Source organism: Gordionus sp. m RMFG-2023, chromosome 1 (genome assembly GCF_954871325.1).
Source record: "Gordionus sp. m RMFG-2023 chromosome 1, tfGorSpeb1-WG-v2, whole genome shotgun sequence".
Classification (NCBI taxonomy): Eukaryota; Metazoa; Nematomorpha; class Gordioida; order Chordodea; family Parachordodidae; genus Gordionus; species Gordionus sp. m RMFG-2023.
In genome coordinates, this window is record NC_088775.1 from 14,562,534 (window position 1) to 14,579,022 (window position 16,489).

A 16,489-nucleotide genomic window follows, 5' to 3' on the forward strand; every position below is an offset into this window, starting at 1 on the left:
AATGCATAAATTAAATTATAATTATTTTTTTTAACTTTTACAAAATAAAAGGTGATACTGTAACAATTTTTAATTTTATTAAACTTAAACTGGAAATATAAAATTCATGAACATCTTAGCTTTTAGGGCAGTAATGGGGGAGGCGCATTTGGATAGGTCCTAAAGTTATGCTGCTCTATAAAGATCTGCAATAGACGGGTTTTTAACCAAAAAGCCCACCCACTCGTTGTTTGGCAATTTGTTTTTAGCCGAACGCCTATTTATCTATAAATTCTATTTAACCCGCCCGCCCACCTAATATTTAAAAATTAAAGGCTGGTGTGGCTCTTTATTCATTTATTTTCACGTTTTTTTAATCAAACATATATATATTATGCTTGGAAAATTAAAGTCTGTTCCTCATTTCGCCTGAAAGATATTAAAAATTCCAACCACGCCCACTCATTACCTGAATTTTTTTTAACCCACCCTCCTAATGTTGAAAATATACTTGACCACGTCCTAAGTATGGAAGGTCTAAAAACCCTCCCAAATGCAGACCTCTACTGATTTAGTATTTTTGGATAAAATTTGTTCTCTCAAAAAAAAATTCAAATTATTTTCAAAATCACCATCTTTTTTTAACTAAAATAAGAAAAATCCAATTTTAAACTAACATTTTCTACAATTATCTTTTTTAAGCAACTTACCTACCTTTTTTTAGTTAACCTACCTAGATTTTTTTTGAGGTATAAAAAAAAAATTTCCAAAATTTTGAAGGGGCTTGAGCCCTGCGCGCTCACCCCCCTAGTGACACTACTGAGTAAACTGTAAAAATGATATAATATTAGATATATAGGTCATTATTTATAAGGTTATTATGAACTCAATTCATATCCGGAAATTGATATAATACTAGTAACTATTAGCAATAATTTGTAAACAAATAATTTTAGCCTAAAATAAACTATTTTTTTAATGTGCATTCCTTAGTGAACACTACCGGTTCCTGTAGTATGAAATAGATGTAGCAACAGACTATTTACCACATTTATAATGACATGAACCATAACTTTATATTTAATTTATGCACTTAGCAGATTGCATCCTGATGATAACTTTAATTTTTTTAAAAAATTTCCAATTCCTTCGTCAATTTTTTTCAATCAAAGGCCTTATTAACTTGATCCAGAAATATGTTCTCTCTCTTAAATATCCCCTATTCTTTTTTAAATCGCTCAATTTGCACTTTTGCATCGTTATTGTCCTTTTTCGAATTTATGATTATAGTCTTTTTCAAAATACGTTTAATTTATTATAGACCTTAATTGGTTATTTTCTTTTTTACAATTAAAATTGTATAACAACTGCAGTCAATTACGATATCATAATAATATCTATCAATTGCATCATTCGATTCAACTTTCACATATAAATAATATATATTTTTCAAATGAACATTTTCTTTATAATTCTAATTTCTTTTTGCTTAGGATACTTCACAAGTTAAAATAATATACTCTTTTAAAATGGTTCCATACGTGAAGGTATATATATTTTTTATATTAAATACAAATTTGATTAAACAAAAGTATCAAAATATATTACAAAAATAATTAAACAAAAGCAAGGTTACAGGCTAAAATAATCGTAAGTTTCCATCAACATATTTATAAGGTTATATTCAAATAATACCAATTAAAGTTATATAAAATATTAATACAAATTTAAATATAAAAAAAAATCAATTTCCATTATTTAACAGTAACATTTAGTTTATTAAAAATTTTAATCAGAATTGTTTGTAGGTTATAAATAGCGGCTCATTATAAAATATTTTATTTCCTGAAGTTGTTGTAACATAATAAGTGAGTAAATATAGTCGCCCTCGGCTTCGGAAAATTTTTAGAGGGGTAAGGATAGATTTTGGAAGGGGTTTGCCTCCAATTAATTTTCTGCCTATATCCTTCCTACATTTTATTTATTATTGTCAACATATTCTTGATAATATTTTTTTTAAATATGAGTCAATCAATAAAAAAAATAATATTTTTATTGGTAAAAGGAGACTAAAGAAATTGATAAAAAAATATAGCAGTTTATTATTTCATTCAAAGTAAATTGATTAATCATAATCCTGACAACTAACAACCTGAAAATTCCTATTAAACTATTTAAATTTGTTAGTTAGACTATTTCCTGCATGTTAAATTGGCTAAATCCTATCAGTCGATAAAATTTGTTGAGCCTAGAAGCAAGAGTATATCTTCAAGATTAGGCTATCCTTTAAGTTTAAACCTTGATAGCTTTTAAGATGATAACTTTCGCTTATAAATTTGGTTCAGCCTTTTTAGAGTTGGCTTAAGACCTGATAAAAATGGAGTTATACATGTTAAAGGTGAACTTCACTTTATGCTAAAAATAAAGCAGAAGTGACGGCGATTAAAATTTTTATAAAAATAATGAAAATAAATATAAAACTGTGCTTCTCTATTTTCTATGTGGCTATAATAAATAGGAAAGAGATTTTACACTTTGAAATGATATTAAAAATTTTTAACGGGGTAAGGGGGAGGGGGTTAGCTCTTTTTAAAATTTGGAATCAAGGTTAAAAATAAAAAATCAGCGGGTGGGGGATTTAGCCCCTCGTAGTCCCCTCGCAATTATAAACAATAATTTATAACAAAAAAACAAGCAAAAGATAATGATGTTTAAATAATGATAATTATTCCAAATTTTTAGGAAAAAATATTTTAATAAAAAAACCAATTTTTTGCAAAATATAGCCAGGCCAAATTTATAGTATAATTTTCCTGTCCTCACTATGTCATGTCATCGCTATGTCATGACATCGCTAGGTCATATCATCGGTACGTATTTATTTATTTATTTTTTTTGTATATTTTTCTTGTAGGAATAAAATATTTTGAGAAAATCTGTCAATTGTAATATTGGAAGAAATTATCGTTTGTTAAACCAAATCACTAATGATTATAAATTATTCATATAGACTTCAGAAAGATCAATTTAAAATCAAGAATAATTTTTTTATGTAACTTTTTTTATTTACAGATTCCCTATTAACCTTATAACTCCTTCCACTTTCTTTCTCACATCTTCCAACAACAAAAAAATTAATAATTTGATAATTGGTTGTCTCACGATTAACAATCCAGAAGATTAAATAAATATATGTATTGATTATTATGAATATTTTCAATTGTAAAATATCTCTCATTAAATCTTTAACTTCTCAACAATTAAACACACATGCTCCATTTCCCTTAAAATAAGATGCTATCATAAAAGCTATAAACATCCTCAAAAATCACAAATCCCTAACAGACAATCTTTCAAATGATCTTTTAAAAAATTCCCAACTACAACATCAAAAATTCTATTTCCAGCTTTAAACAGATATGGTTAGCAGCAAACGTACCTCCTGAAATCTGCAAATCAACCAACATTAAATACCTTTCCCTAAATCACCAAATGGTTATTGAGATATAACCCTTTCATCATCAATTTATATTCTAACCAACTTATTATTTAACCTAATAAGAAAAGACTTTGATAATAACACCAATCATAACATTGTATCTTTCCATAAAGGAAGAAATACAAATTAATCAAATTAGAAAAGTAACATTTCATAAATTTAACCTATATATCGTAATTATTGACATTTCAAAAGCCTTCGACTCAATATGTCATCAATCCATATGAAATATTCTTTTTAAATATAAAATCAACACACATATAATCGAAATTATTATGAATATTAATGAATATAGCATTAACATCAAACACAATACATTAACCTCACCTTTTTAAACAAAAATGTAGTATAAAACAAAGATGTGTCTTATCACCCCTCATTAGATATGTATACAATAATAATAAAGATACTAGACAATGGGTTTAAATTTCCAAACAGGGGATATTAATCCATTACACTGGATATCTCTAAAGGGTATTAATAATAGCTGACTCCTCTACCGGTTTATAAGTTCTATTATTCTTTCCTTTTTTCTTTCATTGTTCCTTTTCTACCTTTTTACTTTACCTTTCAATTATTGGGTTATTAAAATACTAATTTGGGTCGATTTACAAAAATGACCTTATTATTATTTTAGACAAAATAATATTATATAAGCCTCGAGATTTGGAAAAATATGGGTCCAAACATTTTCGCCATCTACACGCATTCAGTCTTGCATTTTAATTTGTCTAAAATAATTGGGTTGTTTTTAAAAATCGATCTAAATCAGAGTTTTTAACAATCCTACCTCCCCCCCCCCTTTCCTTCCATTATTCCCCTTTTCCCTTTCCTTTACTTTTTTCTTTTTCTTTCCCTTGTCGTTCCATTTTCTTTCTCTTTACCTTATCCTCTCCCTGCTCCTCTCCAGATTTTATTTCCTTTCTCCTTTCCCATTTTCTTTTCCTTCTCATTTTCCTTTTTTTCCTCTATCTTTTTCTTTCCCTTTACTTTTTTTTTCTCCTTTCCCCTTTTCTTTTCCTTACTATTTCTTTTCCTTACCCTTTTTCTTTCTTTCCCCCTTTTTCTTTTCATTTTTCTTACACTTTTCCCTTTTAATCTATTTTTCTTTCACTTTACCTTTTTCTCTATTTTTTATTTCACTTTCCGTTATCCCGTTTTATTTCCAATTCCTTCATCTATCTTTCCAATTTCCTTTATCTTTCTTTCCTATTTACTTCATCTTTCTTTTTTCTTTCCCAATTCCTCAGTTCTGCTTCTTTCTATTTTTCTTTACCCTTTCTTCCTATAATTCTAAAAAATTTAATTTAAACTGATTCTGGATTGTCATTTTATTTCAAGCATCTAATTTCCCATTAAAAGTTAGATCAAAAAAAGAAAAGGATCTATCAAAAAAAGGTCCGAATTCTATTTTAAAAAAAGAAAATCGTTATTTTTTTAAATATTTAAAAAAAATTATATTCTTAAGGATCCTATATGATAGAAAGCTTGCCAAAATGGTTCTTCAAACAATATTCATCTCAATTCGCATATATACTTATTATTTTGCTTATAGTATATATTTGTATAAATATTTATTTCTCATTGTTCCTGCTCAATAAAATTATCTATTGAAAATATACTCATTTATATTATGGCAATACATAAATTAATAATATTTTCTTAATATCCGTTCTTAACCCCATACCCATATTTTGTGATCTTTCACCATTTGTTATTCATGGGAATTTCTGATTCCTAGCCATTTATAATTCCCAGGCTCCACTTCCTCAGGCCGAAGGCAGGGCTATGATAAATTAATTAGAAATTTAACTATCTCCTAGTTTGAGAAAAAATTTTAAAATTATAATGGGTTGGGCTGGGCTTGGGAAAAATTAATTATTAAGCTCTTGGACGTTTGGAAATTTTTTAATATATAATATAGGCCAGAGATTGGCTTAAGAAAATTTTTTTCAGACCTACCTGATCAAAAAAAGGACCATAAAGAGCTCTGATTAATGCATTTTGATTTTTTAAAAAAAATCTTATTTTAATTTTAAAGTACCAAAATTTTTATAGTCTTGAACCTAGTTTGGGGTTATTGTGGGCTTGGATCTAGCTTTAGCCATAGGTAATTAATAATATTTTAAGAAATAATTTTGATATGGTTCTCAATAAAAAGTTAATTTAAATATATTTTTAATCGAAAAATGTATTCACTTAGTATTAATGGGTTGACCTTTACCTGCCATAAGGGAGGGGGGGGGGATAAAAAGTATAAAAATTGGATATAGTTTTTAAATAAAAGGTAATATCAATCGAAAGAGAACGAATAAAATTCTCATTCCCCCTCATTTTTGACGGGTTATCTACTTATATCTATAATAAATGAACCTCAAGGTGTTCAATAAAATTAGCCTAGGTGCCCCCCCCCCATAACTATGGATTAATTATTTTGTTTTTGTTTACGAAATAAAAAAATGTTAAATCACTTAATTGTCTAATATAGATAAATTTCAATTATTTATTCATAATTTCTTTAAACTTACTTTATGGATTCATAAATAAGTACAGAAATATAACACTCCGTTTTTTTTAAATTTTGAGTTCACTAAGCAAACCCAACTAATTTATAAATATTAATAGTTTTCGTTTTACTATAATAATATGTAATATTACAAATTATTAATAATTAAAATAAATATTTTATTTAAAACAACTAAAATGAACATAAATTAAATAGATTGTAAAATAAACTATAAAGATTAAATAAATATTAAAAATCCATACACACAAATGCAACTGCCCATTATGCAATAAACTTATTAAAGCACCAAATTGGGCATATTGCCATCTCATAAACCATAAAATAAAGTGTCCTCGGGCTACCCATCTTATCACCAGCAATTCCTAGAACCCTTAATGCCTTCTCTGCCCTTGCCCTCACAACTAAACAACCCATAGTCACCATTCCCACATCATTGACTGATGTGCTCACTTGCTCACTTACCCAATAATCCCTACCTTCACTGTCACAAATGCTTCGACGTTTGACCCAGCCGACTCAAATGTAGAAATATTTCTAACGACACCAAAACCATTTGTAATTTCACGAATACCTAAAGGAGTTAGGCTTCAAGTTACGAGACACCTGTCATTGACTTCCTTGTTAAATAATTATTCTTCTGTAAGACACTAGCTAGACACCCTGTCATTTGCCTTTACTACCTTACAAGTTCCTGATCCTACCAGCAAAAAATCCCTGACCCAAAAAATTAAGGATGCTACTATCTACCCCTTACCCATCAATCACATTACCACATCTTTTACGAGTGACGACACAGATAAAAATAGAAATCACAAAAATGATCTGCTCACCAAGACCAGGCTAATATCTAAAAAATTGGATAACCTGAATGTTAAATCCGTCATACGTCTGGCAGCCTCCGACAATAAACTGGCTCCCTATGATTTAGTAACTTATCAGGCCCTTCTCCTAGAACACCAATCACACGATTTTAAAAATGAAATACCGACTTACCCTGAAACTCCTCTAACTGCGGCCACTTATACCGCAAGCGACGTTAGAATGGCTATTCTCTCCTTCAAACGCGATTCCCCACATGGGTTCGATGGGTTTAGCCCAATATTCTTACAAGACCTAACCGCACCTTACATAACACAACAATGTGACGTTCTAGAAAAAATTACCCAATTAATCAACCGTATGCTTACTGGAGGCATACCACCCGCCATTATTCCACTGCTATACGGAGCTAAACTTATCGCTCTCCATAAACCCAATAAAGATATCCCCAATCGCTAATGGAACCATTTGGCGCCGATTAACTGCCAAACTTGTAATTAGCAGATTATTGTTCACAATATCCAATCACCTTTGCCCGAATCAATTAGGAGTCAACGTAAAAGGTGGATGTGAGGTATCCCTTCACATGACCCGGATGTACCTACAAACGGATCCCACCAACGATATACCTATCAAAATAGACTTCTCGAACGCCTTTAACTCTCTAAGGCGTGGAGCTTTTCTAAATCCTATTCTCACCCAGAATACTCACAATTTATCTTCGATTGTTAAGCTAATCCTTCACATCTTCAATTCGGAGATAGATTGATTCCTTCTAACGAAGGTATACAACAAGGTGACCCTCTAGGTTCCTTTTTGTTTGTCTGGGCATTATTAATCTAATACGAGAAATTAATGACCAATGCAACCTAAATCTCCATAACTGGTATATCGACGATGGCATACTAGGCGGCCCACCGACTGAAGTCACGAAGGCAATCCAAATAATAAAATCCAGCTTCGAGTTAATCAAGACAAAAGCGAATATTGTCCTCTTGGAATTATTGACCTTAACCACGATACTATGTTCAATCATACAACATTGAACGTTTTAACACATCTCGGATCTCCAGTAGGTAAAGACGAGTCCTTTACCAAGTTCTTTACCGATATCCTACGAGTATCCCTTATGCGAGATACACTATCTCGCCTCCCAGCTCACCAAGCTTTCTTCTTATTAAAGAACTACCTTTTAATTCCAAGAATTTTATATACACTTCGAGCGTCTCGGATCTTTCAATATGACGACGTCAACCTCGCTTCACATGAACTGGAGATTAAACGCCTAACAGAAGATATACTCAATCTTAAATTTGGGGAGTTATCATGGCTACAGGCTACCTTACCAACCAAATCCGGCGGTATTGGTATAAGGTCACCTTCCTTATTTTCTGTTAGTGCGTTCATATCCTCTCGCTTGTCCTGCGAGCCCATCATTCAAACGCTAACAAAACATCCTGACCCCTTACTCCAACAGGCAATTGATCTATGGAAGTCCCTCTCATTAGTCGATCCTCCATCGTCGGCATTACAGAAGGATTGGGATAAACCTCTAGTTGGCAACTCCGTTGCATTCCTTAAATGGAGGAGCCAACCAGAGGACCATTCTCTACTCTTCTCCATTTCCGAAGGTAGTGGATACGAATTTCTTGAAGCCTTCCCATCCCGTAAACTTGACCAGCTCCTAAGCAATGATGAGTTACGTCACGCCATCGGTCTTAGACTGAATTGCGATATGGTAATACCTTATAACTGTATCCTCTGTCAAACGTCGGTCAACTCCAAAGGCCGTCACTCTCTACACTGCAAGCGCTGTAAAGGCAGATTCATTAGGCATTCAAAATGCAATGATACAGCGTCTACATGGCCGGGGGGAGGGGGGGGGGGGGGTAGGAGACAAATGCCTCCAAAATATATTAGCATTTTTGGGGGTAGGTATTGATTTTAAGGGGTTGATATTAATTTTTTGGGGGTAGGCATTATTTTTTTGGGGGTAGGTATTGATTTTTGGTGGGTAATTTTTGATTTGAATTATAATTTTTTTTTAATCCATTAATTGATACGATTATGATGGTTATCGTTGATTTTCTGAAAAATGTCAATTAAAGTAAAGATATTTGTCAATTAATAAATAATATAAATTTTCTTTGTCAACGATTTTCATTTAGCATTTTATCAAGTTAATATTTACACATTTCCTATTTGGTACTTTTCTTAGAGGTTAATATATTTATATTATGTTTTTTAATAAATTTCTAGATTTTAGCAGGATAAATTTTAGGTAATTTTTTGAGTCATGCATAAAAACATGTATCAGCAAGCAAAGAATAATAAAAAACATAATATGTAAAAAATTATATTAAAATAATTATTTCTTTCTAGATGCCAAGTAACAAAACGTTATTTAAAGTTAAGTGCAATTTTATTAATTGTAAAACTTCTAAAATAAGAAGTGACAAGATACATGAACATTATAAACATAAACATCCTCATGTCAAGCCAGCTGATATGAAATTTACAAAGGTAGCCATCAAAAGAAATAATAATAATTGGGTATCCTTAAATTGTGATATTCCATATAATATCACAAATGGAGTTGAAACCCAGTTGCAAAAAAAGACAATAACATCTTACTTCCAAAAATTAATATTTTTTATTTATTATTGTTACTATAAATTTGTGAATTAATAGAAACTGATTTAAAATTTTACCAGAATAATATTAATATTAAAGTAGTAAGGGTATAGAGATAATAAATTATATATATTATTATTTAATGTTTTTTTAACTGTTTATCACACTATTTTTATATCTATATATACTTAATAAAGTTCAATTTAACAATATGTTTAATAAGTTAATAATAATAATTTAAAACCAAAGTATTAAAAAAACTTATTAAGTTAATATAATGTAGTAAAATAAGGTAATGTTAATTTCTAGGAATTTTTAAATTTAAATCTTTTCATCTTTAATTGAATTAAGACTTCAAAGTTCTTTTACTTTTTTTTATATAAATTTTGGGAATGACTAAAATACGCGTCCCCGAAAACTACGCGTCCCTACGTCCCTACGCCTCCCTACGCGTCCCCGGTCAAAACGACTTATTTTTATTAATATTAATAGGAAATCTTATTAAGCTTTATAAGATGAGTTAGAAAATGTTTTTTTAATTTAAAAAAAATACGGTAACTATATAAAATTTATAAAAATTTATTTTTTTAAAAAATAAACTACGGGTCCCTACGCGTCCCCGGTCAAAATACAGTTTTTTTTTAAAAATCAAAACGGATGAAAGAAAGAAAGAAAGAAAGAAAGATTAGCTCATTAAAAGAATACAGAATATGTAAATATTATATTTTAAACTATTTTATAACTTAGTGATTTTTTTCAAAAAACACTTTTTTTTTCAAAAACACTACGCGTCCCCGTTCAAAAAACCGTTTTTTTAAAAAATAAAAGCAGATTCATGTTTAGCTTTTCAAGGAGATTCAGAAAATGGTATTAATAAAAAAAATTTTAAAAAAAAAATTTTTTTTTGGCTAAACTACGCGTCCCTACGCGTCCCCAGTCAAAATACAGTTTTTTTTAAAAAATCAAAACAGATTCATATTTAGCTCATTAAAAGAATACAGAATATGTAAATATTATATTTTAAACTATTTTATAACTTAGTGATTTTTTCAAAAAACACTTTTTTTTCAAAAACACTACGCGTCCCCGGTCAAAAAACCGTTTTTTAAAAAAATAAAAGCAGATTCATGTTTAGCTTTTTAAGGAGATTCAGAAAATGGTATTAATAAAAAAAAATTTTTTTTTGGCTAAACTACGCGTCCCTACGCGTCCCCGGTCAAAATACAGTTTTTTTTTAAAAATCAAAACAGATTCATATTTAGCTCATTAAAAGAATACAGAATATGTAAATATTATATTTTAAACTATTTTATAACTTAGTGATTTTTTTCAAAAAACACTTTTTTTTTTCAAAAACACTACGCTTCCCCGGTCAAAAAACCGTTTTTTTTAAAAAATAAAAGCAGATTCATGTTTAGCTTTTTAAGGAGATTCAGAAAATGGTATTAATAAAAAAAAATTTAAAAAAAAAATTTTTTTTTTGGCTAAACTACGCGTCCCTACGCGTCCCCGGTCAAAATACAGTTTATTTTAAAAAATCAAAACAGATTATTTAGCTCATTAAAAGAATACAGAATATGTAAATATTATATTTTAAACTATTTTATAACTTAGTGATTTTTTCAAAAAACACTTTTTTTTTCAAAAACACTACGCGTCCCCGGCAGGGTTGCCAGGTCAAAATTTTCAAATTGTGGGAGAAATTAGGTATTTTGTGGGAAATATATAAAAATTGTGGGAGAAATTGCTAAAAAAAATTTTTTTGCGTTTAGAATTGACTTAGTTATAGGCTTATTATTTTTTATAAATATAAAATCTAAAATAAAATAGGTAATTATTTTTCAAAATAAAATAGCCAACTATTTAAAATAAAATAGCTAACTTTTTCCAAAATAAAATAGCCAACTATTTTTCAAAATAAAATAGCCAACTATTTTTCAAAATAAAATAGCCAACTATTTTTCAAAATAAAATTTCCAACTCTTTTTCAAAATAAAATAGGTAACTCTTTAAAATAAAATAGCCAACTATTTTTCAAAATAAAATAGCCAACTATTTTTCAAAATAAAATAGCCAACTATTTTTCAAAATAAAATAGCCAACTATTTTTCAAAATAAAATATCCAACTCTTTTTCAAAATAAAATAGGTAACTATTTTCCAAAATAAAATACGCAACTATTTTTCAAAATAGGTAATTACTGTACGACACAAAATTTCTTAGAGTACTATCTTTATTATTAAAATAACATTGATTTATTATAATATATTAATTTTGTTTAAAAATAATAACCAACGATCTTTTTTAATTACAAAAGAATGTAAACAAGATAAAATTTTATAAAAAAATTGTAATTTTACAATGTAAAAAAATAAATGTATAAATAAGATTTTATAAAAAAACAATTTTAAATTTACAATGTAAAAAATATTTATAATCAGTGCGGGGAAGTTGTTCTACAGTATTTAGTTAATACAATGGGGGAAGAGAATATGATATTTTGAGGTATCAAAAATCTTCAAAGCATAAATCAGTACAGGGCATTCTATCAACATCTATTGCAAAACAAAAATATTCTTCAAAAATTAGAATTAATATAGATGCAACTACAGTTGCGGAAATGGTAAATACCTATCATGCAGTACAACATTCAGAGAGTTGCTCAACATCTCAATGTTGGTAGAATCTTTCCCCATAATATTTAACGACTAATATAAATGAAAAGTATACTTTGTAGAACACAAAATGAGCAAGACTATCAACAATGTTTTAGGATATAAATCCAGAAGGTCAATTCTTGACGATTTGAAAGATGTGCAAACATATGCAATTCTAACAGATGCATCTAATAAGGAGATATCAAAACATTTCCCTTGATCCTCCCCTATTTCAACAAAATTAATGTCATTTCAATAAAACTATTAAAAAAATTTTCTCCGGATATGAAATATCCAAAGACATAGCTAACCATATATAATGGTAAATATGGCAGATTTGGCATTACCAATGAATTGATGGCAGCTTTCTGATCTGATAATTCCTCAGTAAATTTGGCAAAAACCATAGTGAATTTACAGAATTGAGTCAGCATAATGTTGGTTGACAGGTTCCTCCTAATACGCGCCACCGTAGAATTTTAAAATTTTACAAACCTTTAAAAAATAAATAGATTATAAAAGCTGTCCTATTTGAAAAAAAATTTCAAAAATAAATGGCAGAAGTATATTTAGGAATTTTACATATAGGAAATCTACTATATGCTGTTAATATGCAGTTGCAATCAGAAGAATATAATTTAATAAAGGCTCACTAAATTATGCTGCAGAAATACCAAAGTAATCCACTTCTAAAAGTTCTATTCTTCTATGAAAATTGAGTGGAGCACTGCAATTATAGAATCTAGAAATTTAAAATATATTTATAATAATTATACATACTATTCTAACTTCAAATTTTGAAAATGTCGAATGGATTGGATTGGATGGAGAATTTAAAATTAGCGGAAAAATAAAATAAAAGAACTAGACATATTTTTCGAATAAATATTTAAAATTTATTTTAAAAATATAAAAATAATCAAATACTGTTTCTCAAAATTATTATTTATATATTAAAAACATTAAAATGCTAAAAAAAAATTTGTGGGAGAAATTAAAAAATTGTGGGAGATTTTTGTGGGAGATTTCGAATTGTGGGAGTTTTGTGGGAGTGAGATGTATGTGGGTAAACTAAAAAATTGTGGGAGACTCCCACTGATGGGGGGAGGCATGGCAACCCTGGTCCCCGGTCAAAAAACCGTTTTTTTTTAAATAAAAGCAGATTCATGTTTAGCTTTTCAAGGAGATTCAGAATAATTTTGGTAGTTGAGAATTCAAATAAAATATTTAAAAAAGCCAATGTCTAGCCCATATTTAAAATTAAAAAATTTTCAAGGATATCTATTTTAAATTTTACCCAAGTTGATTTCTATCATAAATGTAAATTATGATATTTCTAATACCCTTACATTGCAACATTTTTACCTCTTTTTCTCCTAAATATTAATATTTTTATGAAATATATTAATAAAGCATATTTAGTATCGTATACACCTAACTAATTAGTAATTACCCATCAACCTCGTCATTCTGATTAAATTAAATTAATTTTATAAAAAAAAATTTTTAATATATATATATACAAATATATCAAAATATAAAATTGACGGGGGGGCTCAATGGTTAGAACGTATGCCTTCCGAACGATAAGTTGCGAGTTCGAATCCCGTATTGCCATAAAAAATTTAAAAAAAAAATTTTTTACATTAGCGAGATAAAAATAGCTCTCGATTTATTTAACATTAAGATGATAGGAAAGTTGATAGAAAAAAAAAATTTTAACATTAGGAGATAGGAAAGTGAAATTAACGTTAAGAAGATATCAAAGTTGATAGAAAAAAAATTGACCGGGGACGCGTAGTGTTTTTGAAAAAAAAAGTGTTTTTTGAAAAAATCACTAAGTTATAAAATAGTTTAAAATATAATATTTACATATTCTGTATTCTTTTAATGAGCTAAATATGAATCTGTTTTGATTTTTTAAAAAAAACTGTATTTTGACCGGGGACGCGTAGTTTAGCCAAAAAAAAATTTTTTTTTTAAATTTTTTTTTATTAATACCATTTTCTGAATCTTCTAAAAAGCTAAACATGAATCTGCTTTTATTTTTTTAAAAAAACGGTTTTTTGACCGGGGACGCGTAGTGTTTTTGAAAAAAAAAAGTGTTTTTTGAAAAAATCACTAAGTTATAAAATAGTTTAAAATATAATATTTAATATTCTGTATTCTTTTAATGAGCTAAATATGAATCTGTTTTGATTTTTTAAAAAAAACTGTATTTTGACCGGGGACGCGTAGGGACGCGTAGTTTAGCCAAAAAAAAAAAAATTTTTTTTTAAATTTTTTTTATTAATACCATTTTCTGAATCTCCTTAAAAAGCTAAACATGAATCTGCTTTTATTTTTTAAAAAAAACGGTTTTTTGACCGGGGACGCGTAGTGTTTTTGAAAAAAAAAGTGTTTTTTGAAAAAATCACTAAGTTATAAAATAGTTTAAAATATAATATTTACATATTCTGTATTCTTTTAATGAGCTAAAAAGTGTTTTTTGAAAAAATCACTAAGTTATAAAATAGTTTAAAATATAATATTTACATATTCTGTATTCTTTTAATGAGCTAAATATGAATCCGTTTTATTTTTTTAAAAAAACTGTATTTTGACCGGGGACGCGTAGGGACGCGTAGTTTATTTTTTAAAAAAATAAATTTTTATAAATTTTCAAAATATGTGAATTCCCTTTGTATTCTACATTCACTTGTGCTGTACCTATTACTTGTATCATCTTGCCATTGTAACCTGATAACTTTATGTTGGACTTCATATTTTAATACCTGTTTTCTCAATCATGTATTCTTGTAGAATTAAAACATTTATTAAAAACTTAATTATAATGTAGTTAAAAAAAATTATCATTTGCCTAAAAATTTATTAAAAATATAGTTTTCATAAGGAAAGAAATTAAACTCCTCTTTATTTATAGAAAATCTCAGTTATTGAAGATTCACAAATTGTATTATCTCCTCATACAATCCCCAGTTCCAGTGAGGTGCTTACTTTGCATGATGAGGTATTTAATTTAAATGCGAATTATATTATAACTTTTGAAAGAAATAAATTATGATTATGAGGTTAATTAAATATTTCCAACCTTTATTAAAAACTTAATTATAATGTAGTTAAGAATAAAATGTCCATTTGACTAAAATTTTATTAAAAATATAGTTTTTCATAAGTAAACAAATTATACTCTTTATTTATTGCAAATCTCCAATATTGAAGATTCACAAATTGTATTATCTTCTCATCCAATCCCCAGTTCCAGTGAGGTTACTTTGCATGATAAGGTATTTAATTTAAATATGAATTATATAACTTTTGAAGAAAATAAATTATGATTATGAGGTTATTTAAATATTTCCAACATTTATTAAAAACTTAATTATAAAAGAAAAAAATTGCCATTTGGCTAAAATTTTATTACAAATATAGTTTTCATAAGGAAAGAAATAAAACTCCTCTTTGTTTATAGAACTCAGTTATTGAAGATTCACAAATTGTATTATCTCCTCATCCAATCCCCAGTTCTAGTGAGGTGCTTACTTTGCATGATGAGGTATTTAATTTAAATACGAATTATATGATAACTTTTGAAGAAAATAAATTTGGACATTTAAATATTTCCAACATTTATTGATTAACTTAATTATAATGTAGCTAAGAATAAAATGACCATTTGGCTGAAATTATATTAAAAATAGTTTTTCATAAGTAAACAAATTATACTCTTTATTTATAGCAAATCTCCAATATTGAAGATTCACAAATTGTATTATCTCCTCATCCAATCCCCGATTCTAGTGAGGCATTATATTTAAATAAAATGTATATAATAACTTTTGAAGGGAATAAATTATGAGGATATTCAAAGTCCAAATCTTATTCAGCTATACAAAAAAAAGGAACCAAATGACCCTTTTCACTTTATATTATTTAGGATGACAAATATTTTGATAAATTTCATAATTGCTGTAGGCCCTTGTCAGCCATGTACAAATAAATTTCAATATCCTGTTACTAACAAGAGGTTTTAAATAATATTTATATTCATTAATTTTTACCCATCCATTATTTCTAAACCAATATTTATTTTTTTACTTTTTAAACGGGAGCATGAATATAACCTATTATTAGAAAGGTTAATATAGAGGGTTCCCTCAACCCCAGAAATTGGCTATCTTATAGCACTACTTTAGACAAAGTCTTTTGTCTATATTGTATTATGTTTGGTGGCCCTAAGTCCAATACTTTTTGAACTCAACATGGGGTAAATAATTGGAAAAACATAAAGCGTGAGAGACACGAAGCATCTTCTCTTCATAAAGATTGGGAATATGCAAACATGACTTGGCTTGCAAATAAACGCATTCAAGA